This window comes from Patiria miniata, unplaced genomic scaffold (assembly GCF_015706575.1).
Source record: "Patiria miniata isolate m_02_andy unplaced genomic scaffold, ASM1570657v1 HiC_scaffold_29, whole genome shotgun sequence".
Lineage (NCBI taxonomy): Eukaryota > Metazoa > Echinodermata > Asteroidea > Valvatida > Asterinidae > Patiria > Patiria miniata.
Window position 1 is genome coordinate 25,500,485 of NW_024037068.1, and position 10,193 is coordinate 25,510,677.

The window sequence follows — 10,193 nt, forward strand, 5'->3', positions numbered from 1 at the left end:
ACAAGTATATTGCTATTGCTAACATCAACGTCATATTTCCCGGAAAAATAAGTTTACATTTATTACACAATGTTTTATATCGCTTTAGAAAATACATTTTTAATAGTTCACGGCAACGACGTTAATGTGAAAAGAAGTTAAATGCATTGTGTAAAATTATGGATGTAGTTTGAAATGCGTAGTATATAGAATTTGATTAAAACGCTGTTTGTAATAAACGAGCCAGAAAAAAAGATGAGAACAATATCAACCGACAATAATGTTTTTTTGTCATGTTGTATTTGTCTTGAGTTAGGCTAAGGTGAATAGGCTTGGATGGGCTGGGCTGGGCTGGGCTGGGCTTGGTAGATTGGTTTGGGTGGGTTTAGTTGGAATGGGCTGGGCTTATTCATCATTTGAAAACCATGACAAAACTTGATCTCGGCAGTGAACACGCAATACATTGCTAGTTGCATAATAGTAATCATCAGGAGCGGATCCAGGAATTTTCGCAGGCGGAGGTTTTCATCACAAAAATAATCTGAAATGTAGACAGTTTTTTTTTCTTCGGACACTTGCCTCCGAAACTCAATAGGTGGGGCGGGGGTGGGGGATGGGGGGGGGGGGGCTAGTAACATACAGTAAACTAAACCGGCGCTCTCCAATCCCCAAGGAATCACATTTACATAAGATGGACAGCAGCTGGCAGTGGCTGACTGGCATTCAATCAAGATGTTTCACGAGGTGTGATGTCAACGATGTAAATCCGGCTTGAAAACGCCTTTCCACACCCGAAGTTTAATCGGTTTTATACGTATTACGCGCTTGTGTTTATTCATGTTCTCCACCGGGTGCCTAGGAATGAAAACAAATGTGTACACGTGAAAAAAAAAGAAGGAATCTTGGTACTTGGCACCTCCTGGCTTAATGCTACCATGCGCAAATATCCCTTCTCCTTTTCAACTCTGTTGACGAATCTATGTTTACTAGGTTTGCATTATTCAGTTGAGTTCCCTACAACACAATTAAAAGTTTGAAGACACGCATGTCGTCATCAACGGTTATTTAAAGCTGCACATGTATGAATGTTTAATCTCGACCACCTTCACCTATTCTCCCTAGAATTATTTACATTTGTTGTCGTTATCGATTAAAAAAATAATGGTTTACACAGATAACTACTGGCTTGTACATAGCTTATTTTCACATTAATTAAATAACTTCAACACGTTTACATGTACCTAAGTTCCCTGAAAATAACTAGGCTTACATGTACAGTTGTATACAGTTTTGTTCGAGAGATAGCAAATTAAAGTCTTATAGTGCAACTTGACGTCACACTTTTACTTCATATATCATCTAATTAAAGGTAAGTCATTGCAAAAACATTAAAAAAAACATGAATTTGTGACTGAGAAACATTGTCACTTTTGTTAGGAAATACTTTGATGAGTCAAAGGCAAAGTGAGGGGTTTTGAACCCTCCCCCCACCCACTTGGAGCAGGTGCTGTTTGACAACGATGGAAGAAGCACTATTAGCTGCTAGAGGGCGCACCGCACTGCCGCCGCCGTTATCTTACCACCGTTGCAGTCGTCTTCTGTGCATGTACATATGCTGCCATCAAAAGGACTTCCCGTTTTTAATTAGTAGGCGGACGACATCACAATGGGCTTCTTAGCTGTCTCTACAATCCACCTGGCCCCACGCTGGCGCAAGTCCTGAGCGTTCCATTACCGACGTTCAAGTCATCCCCGCTATTTTGTGTATAAAAATGATACATTTAGAAAAAAAAGAACGATTTTTTTCTCAACACGGTGCTGTTTTCCCTTGTGCCCCCCCCCCCTCCCAGAGGTTGTCAATTTTTTTATTTTCTTATTTGTTTGATCAGTTTTTTTTTTAGTCCCACAATTTGACCGTGGTGATGTGTATGTAGCCTATTTTCGAGTAGTATAATATGGGTGTAAATGGCGCCACCAACGTCAAAATAGTGCGGTCAAACATTTGGAGCAACATTTTTTGAAAATTCAAAAAAAAAAAAAAAAAAACAATAATTGTGAGCTCCCCCACCTCAATATTGATTGGCAAAGTACAACAGGTAAATTAAATTGCTAGGGTTATATCAAGCAAAGCATGTCATCATTCCTTCCAACATGGCTGGTAACCATTAAGCACAGCTGAGAATGAAATCAGTTACTAGTGCAAAAAGTGGACCATGCGGATATTGACATGTGAGTCAGCAAATTTGACATAACTTTTGACCAGAACACCCAAATAACACAGAAAAAATAGGATAGGGAAGAAAATGTCTTTTCTAAATCTATGAAGCGAATTGAACCCATTGGATATTTTTTTTCACCCAAGACATGTATCGCCTTCGGCTCGGGTTATATTATCAGCACCCAGACTTCAAGCGGTTTTAAACAGAGTGATAAAAACCTCCCGACAGGGTGACCGTAAGGTCATGGCCAAATTCTGCTCAATGCACTTCAAAATTCTGTCAGATTTATCAAAAATCTGCCAAATTGCCAGAAATTACTCGAAATACACCATAAACACTTAAAATCACAGGCAGATTTGTAGTATATCTATTACAAGTAATATATATTGCAAGGTTTTTATGACTGTTGTGTTAACTTAATTTTTAACCATTTTCAAATTTTATTGAAATGTAAATTGAACCGCAATTCGCCCTTCACACTAATAATAATAAACATACAAATAAGCAGGTGAATCGTTAGTTTTCTTAGTGCTAAATTTGTTTAGTTTGCCATAAAGCTAACTCAAGTCTGACTTGCTCTCTTGTCTTGTTATTGTTACTGTGTCAACCTGTTTCACTTCAAGTCTTGAAGTTCACTTCAAGTGTGCCTGGCAGAAGGCGACAATGCCCGTACTCCCTGTACGCGCGAACGCCAACACGTTCTCAGCAAAAGGAATGAACCTGAGATTTAAGCATTTCCATCGAAAATTAACACAAGTTGCTCTAAACATTATGATTCAGACGTTTTACAAATATAAAATGTGTACTACATATCTATGATACGCGTAGGAGAAAATTGGATTCCCAATACACGTGGGGGAAAGTTTCGTCACCCGTTTTCACGAAGAGCAACATAATTATATCAAACAATGCCATTTTTTCGATTTCGATTTTTTCACTGTTTTGCTATAAAGCATTGTACTTAATCATTTCGTTCAAAACGCGTTTTGTAGCCCAGTTTGAGTATTCCAGGACGTAATTTCTTCAATCCATTAGTGATTTTGTTTGATCTTTTACAAGTAATATATATTGCAAGGTTTTTATGACTTTTGTGCTAACTTTTTAACCATTTTAAAAATTTTATTGAAATGTAAATTGAACCGCAATTTGGCCTTTATAAAAATAATAATAAACATAAAAGTATACGCAGATGAATTGTTAGTTTTCTCAATGCTCAGCTTGTCAGTTTGCCATAAAGCGAAATAAACTCTTGCTCTCTTGTGTTATTGTTACTTTATCAACCTGTTTCACTTCAAGTCATGACAATAGATTCCCTACCTCGCACACATTTCTGTGGAGTAGGGATATTTATTTTGAACAAGCCATTGTTTACATCCCATTCCTCTGGTTTTCCTTTCCATTTTTGATTGAAAAACACGTCCATCATGTGCAAGGGCTTTGGTCGTGTGTTAATACTTCTCTGTGGAAGTTTATTTTTAACCCATTTGCACTGCATTGTACCTGTATGTATTCCTTGAAGAATGCATAAAACTATAGAGTGCTGCAGCAGTTTGGGGCAGTAACAGTTTAAGGCGTAACAAGCTGATCGGCACTTAGGAGGCGATAACGTGAATTTATGGATTAATAACATTATGTTTTTAAGTTTAATACTTCTGTCATCTTTAATGTGTTGAATTACCCAGAATATCCACATGTCAAAGTGTTTTTCTAGTATTATGATTACTTATTTTGGCTTGTTACTACCTGTTTCAGTATTTGTTAAACAAAGAAACATTTTTGTTTTCTGTTTCTTTCTTAATTTGATTGATTAGTCAGGCAGATTAATGACATGACATTGATTCCCGTGGGCACCGAATTAATTAGAACATGTCACCAAGCTAGATACCTTAATTAGACCCACAGGAACAAGAAAAACCAAGCAAAATATTAAGTGCTGCAGATGGCGGCCATCTTGAATTTCAAAACGACCGCCATTTAGGGATTCTTTTTGGCAATTTGTCAACCTCTGAATGCCATATGACATCAATCTTGGTGGCTTTCTACTCCCAATTGTTTTTGTAAAAGGTTGAAATTTGACAGTTTAAATTTTCATCAGAAAATATCACATGCTATACGCTTAGCGACAATGACACAGGGGCAACCATTTTTGAATAAATATTGCGGAAAACAAATATAACTTACTCTGATCATGTGAGATGTAACTACTTCCTTGTAAGTCTTAAAATTAATGTGGCCTGACGTTGCGAACTTAGCAAGTTCTTCTTCAGAGGCTAAAACAGAAATGACAGAGGTACATACATTAACATGGGGGTGCACACAAACATGCAGGGCTGAAAGAAGAAACACAAAAGGAGGATTAGGTGTGAAAGGTGTGGAAAGATGCAGGGGAAGGTGGATGAGAGAACAAAGAAACAAAGGGAGATGGCAAACCACAAGGGGTCTTGTGTAAACAGGGGAGGGACCAGAAAGGGGAAGGATCAAAGGTCACAGGGAGTGGGAACGGACAAAAGAGTGTGAGAGTGAAGGGATGATGTGGGGGGGGGGGACAGTATTGAGGTGGAAAGGGATGAAAGATGGGGGAAGATGGGTAAACACAAACAAGGAAGACCAGATGGATTATCTGTAACAGAAGACAATGGAGGAAGAAAAGGATTAATCATTTCCAAGTTGGATGTTGAGACCATGTGGTTGAATAGTTCGAAGACGATTACTTCCTTGTAAGGGTAGGTTTTGCCACCTAAGTCAGCTTTGCATTCAGAGCCAGAGTTATTGCATTATGAAACTTTAACCGGTGGCCATTTTGAAATCCAAGATGGCCGCCCTCGGCAAAAATTTCGAAATTGCCAACATGATTTTGTTTTGTTTTGGGATCTTCTTATCATTCAGTTCCCATGGGACATTATAGGCTCCCGGACTATATATGCACACGTGCATAAACTATGGTTTCATGATTATTATTGTTTTTAGTTTTGCTTATTTTTTTTTGTAATTTGAGCAACTTTCTATTTCAGTCCGCATATAAATCAAAGCAAATTCCATTTTGTTCTTCACTATTTTTTTGTAATGAACACAAACACATTTTTTGGTTTGATATATTCTCTTTTTAAGAATTCTGTCACACAAATCAAAAAAGTGATTAAGATTTAAACAAAAATAATAACAACCACACGATCATATCCGAATACAAACTGGCCATACAAGATTAGGGCACAAACACGGAAGTGTGTGATAAAACCAACAAAAGAAAAATAAATTATTGATTATTTAAAATGCATAAATACCTAAGACAGTTCACCCATGCCTATTGGTCGAGAGCCCGTCGTGTGGCCGGTTTTAAATGGTTAATAAAAACCTGGCTGGTTCATCTTATAAAACACTTTTTCAGTGTCACATGAAATTTAGACCACTATGAAATCCGGAGACAGTACTTTTTTATTGGTGGAACGTTCACAATCCTCACGTAGGCATGCGCAACCAACCTATCGCCGTTTGCAGTTAGCCACGCCTTTAGACAACCCTATGTAATGTTGTACGGGTAAATGTTGTTTGTCTCAGATTTTGCGCGTTCCGCGTCCATTTGTATATCATGTTATTGGACAATATTTCACAAGCTGCGTTTTACGCGATTTTACCGTGATCGGTCAATGCTCGCGCTATGGGCTCCGTGCGCTAAAAAGAGGGCGCCCTTTTACCTAGCAACGACGTTTCATGGGCGGGACATTTAGCTGGTTGAAGCGCACCGTTCCTTGTGTGTGACACACGTACGCCAGGGGATTTGTACTATGAACACGCAGTGGTATGTACGGCCGCGCGTCGCGGCAAAATTGCAGTCAGGCAAGATGGCGTCGGTCGGTCACCCTCAACTGTACTTTCTTTGCCTGCGAGGGGGTACTTGTGAACGGAGCGCATACCGGCAAAGCTGCCTTTTACGTCACATTACGCAGTTCGCGCAACGCGTGCGCGCCATTTCCATAATAGGAGTTGTTTAAGCGGCCATTGCATAGTTAGAGGGATGTTTTGTTAAACGAAATAGTTGGAAATTAATAATTTTACACTTGTTTCAAGTGATTTTGAGTTTTATTTTCCGCTCGGGTGTTTATCAACATCCAGGCTTCAACCGGTCTTTAACAGGGTGTTTAAAACCGGCCAGGCACATATTCCATTAGTGATGTTCAGACTGAGATGGGAAATTACTTGTTGACAACTCGTTAGATAGGCGTATTTTGTCCGTGACTTTCAGTGGAACTCCATCGGCGCAGCTGGTTAGAGACTAGTACGTATACGTAATCGGCCGGGTTGCGACATATCTAAAGCCCCTGTCACACTTTCGCGTATCCTAATTCCTTATGAGTTCCTTATCAAAATTTTTCAATACGCAGGCGTACGCTCAAAACGTCGAAATTTTTTGAATACTTTGACTTATGTGCGACGCACATCTAGCGTACAAGTAACGAATTCAGCGCATCAATCGCGTATGAGATGCGTATGAGTTGCGTATGCAGTGCACAACATTATTTTTCGGGCTGCGAATAGGTCAGTATGCAGTGCGCATGCTGAGCGTATTCCGGACGCACCCGACTTATGCCGACCACATGCCTGACGCAATACGTCGGCATTCGCTATGAGTTCGTTCAGCGTGCGTTGTATCTGCGCTGCAAGTACGCTATGTATACGTCCAATTATAGGCGGCTCAAATGCTGACGGGGTGCGTGCCGGGAGGTCAGCGTATTACTGCGTATGAACCGCTTATCCCCCACGAACACATAGCGTACTCGTACCGTGATCGACAGATGCGGGACCCATGCGCTGCGCATTTATAACTTATGACCTGCGTAACAGTAGTTTTGTGCATGCCCAAAACTATCCGGCGTACTGGGCCGTACCATGCGTATGCCTGCGTACATAAAACTTACACAAAACGATAGAGATGCATATGAGGTGCGTATTGTGCGTACGACTGCGCATGAAAAAAAAATGTCAATGCGCAACTCATAAGGAATTGGGATACGCAGAAGTGTGACAGGGCCCTTACGACTTGACAATTACCGTACGTTCTCGCACAGTTATTCATATACCGGTATGCGTGCAGCGCAATACATATGCAGTGCATTTTTGCGTTGAGATTCAATGGCGCACCGCTATGCACATGAGGACTCATTCGTTCCGTTACACGGGGAGTTCTTCTCAATACGTCGGGGACATGTTTGCAGATCTGGCGACGTTTTAACGACTAAATGCACTCAGCTTGGTCAATTGTGTACATAAATAAGTAATTAGAATGATCTTCCGTGGCGGCCTAGAATATACGTTGGAACCTGAACCAATCAGAGTGCTCGCAACGAATTCGCTAGCGATTCAAAATACTCGCAACGTTGTGTACAATTGAAAACGAAATTCGCCAAGTCGGTAATTGAACATCAACAGTCATCATTATTTGGTCTCGGAACCAGACTACGCGCCTTGCAGCGATATTTTGCGTGCGTGGAGCTTGTACCCGGTATCGCACGCAAAACAATCACCGACTTGGCACCAAGATGGGGCTAGACTTGTATTGCGGTTTGTGAAGGACAAATTAACAGGTTATCCGCAGATTGATCTCTCTTTTTTGTTGCTGATTCGAGGAACAGCAATGCAGCAAATGTGAAGCAGTTTATCAAAAAACTGGCCTGTCTAAATATCACGCCTTTTTTTCTGAGTTTCAGGCGCCCAAAATACACAAAGTTTGTTTTTTTTTCGAGAAAAAGGAAACATAAAAGTTCAAACAAATTAATATTAGGATAAATAAAATCGCATTTAACATCTTTAACGGTACAGTCCATCATTTGCAGCTATCCAAAAAGTAACTGACACAATTACTATTGTAAAAAAGCATACTTGGTTTCAAGATAGTAAGGACATTTAACTCCCGTGACATTATTCTTTCTGGCAAGCTGTCATTTTGAAGAAAACAGTTGAAGAAGGCTATTTACAACGATGTGTTAGTTCGTTAGTTAGTAGTTCGTTTTTTAATCCGGCGAAGTGCGCGAAATCGTTGACACTACGCATCCGCGCGCGCGGTTGCTGAAATTCGTCGGACGAGTGCGTGGCATCGCGTAGCTGCAATCGGCTCAGTGAGAACGTGTCTGGGACGCTGAATTTAGGCCCAATTCAAAACATGATTCAGCTTTTGAATTGAAATCAAGAATTGTTTTCTCGGAGTATACAGCATTCACTGGGCTAAAACGTTATCAGGTTAGTTGTATAATCAACCTTCTTTAGATTTTGAGCACTTTTGTTGCTTGAACGGAACAAAGAGCACAAATTACAAATATTTCACCTTTAATGATTAGGCTTACTGTTTATCTTTGCCGGATAAAACTAATATCAAATATTCTATGTGTCGATAATAGACGATTTACACCATTTCAACGCGGCGAAAAATATGATGTATGCAAGATTAATGCACGGGTATGCTTATATTCTTAGATTCAGAGGCGCTAAGCTTACAAAGAAACGGAACATCTCCCAATTTTATCCCGAATGACATTTGAACTGGACTACTTCATCGAGATAATGAACTGGCTTATTGCCAATATTTTTTTCCAAATGTAAACTTGTATTGTGCCACATGACGATCGCTTTCGGTTTCTGATTTTCGCAGGCGGAGGTTTTCATCACAAAAATAATCTGAAATGTAGACAGTTTTTTTTTTCTCCGGACACTTGGCCTTCGAAAATCAATAGGTGGGGCGGGGGGGGGGGGGAGGGCTAGTAACATACAGCTAAACTGGCATTCTCTAATCCCCAAGGAATCACATTTACATAAGATGGACAGCAGCTGGCAGTGGCTGACTGGCATTCAATCAAGATTTTTCACGAGGTGCGATGTCAACGATGTAAATCCGGCATGAAATCGCCTTCCAACACCTGAGGTTTAATCGGTTTTATACGAACAACGTGCTTGTGTTTATTCATGTTCTCCACCGGATGCCTAGCAATGAAAACAAATGTGTACACGTGAAAAAAAAAGGAATCTTGGTACTTTGCACCTGCTGGCTTAATGCCACCATGCGCAAATATCCCTTCTTCTTTTCAACTCTGTTGACGAACCTAGGTTTGAGTTCCCTACAACACAATTAAAAGTTTGAAGACACGCATATCGTCATTAACGGTTATTCGAAGCTGTACATGTTTGAATGTATAATCTCACCTCCCCATATTCCCCCTAGAATAATTTACATTTTGTCGTTATCGATTTAAAAAGATTATAATTTACACAAATAACTAATGGCTTGTACATAGTAAGCTACAATTCTTCTAAAAAAAATGTTTGTTATCACTTAATTAACCATCAGTTATCAGAAAACAAATCATGCATTAAATTAAATTAACTGTATTAGTAGATATGTGCTATTAATCAAAACAATCTTGTTTTGGACGCTTCGGTTGTTTTTAATAATCGTTGTCAGTGGGGATGTAGTGGAATCAATCACAATTCACTGACAGTCCCCGCAAGTCGGTCACAAGTCCTCCGATTCAAATCACAAGTTTTACAACTGAGATTTGACAAAGATATTTCTTCATTACCTTTCGTCTATTATTGTGACTGGCCTTGAGACTGGCGTTGTGACTGGACTTGTGACTGAAATTGTGACTGGCCTTGTGACTGCAGTTGTGACCGAGCTTGTGACTGGACTTGCGGTTAACATGTGATGGACCCGACTACATACCTGGTTGTCAGTGATTGTTGTTTTGTTGTATATTGCTATGTCTAATTAATATGTAAACAATACCATCTTGCGGGAAAAATGTTCACTTTACAATCATTACCAATATTTTGGATCGCTTTGTAATATTCACGTTTAATACTTCACTGCAGCAACGTCGATATAAAAACGTAGTGCATAAGTGCATCGTGTAAATCGATGATGAGGTCGTTCAGCGTAATATGTAGAATTTGATTATCAAACTATATGCAATACATAACCAATAAACAGGAATATAACAACAACTGAAG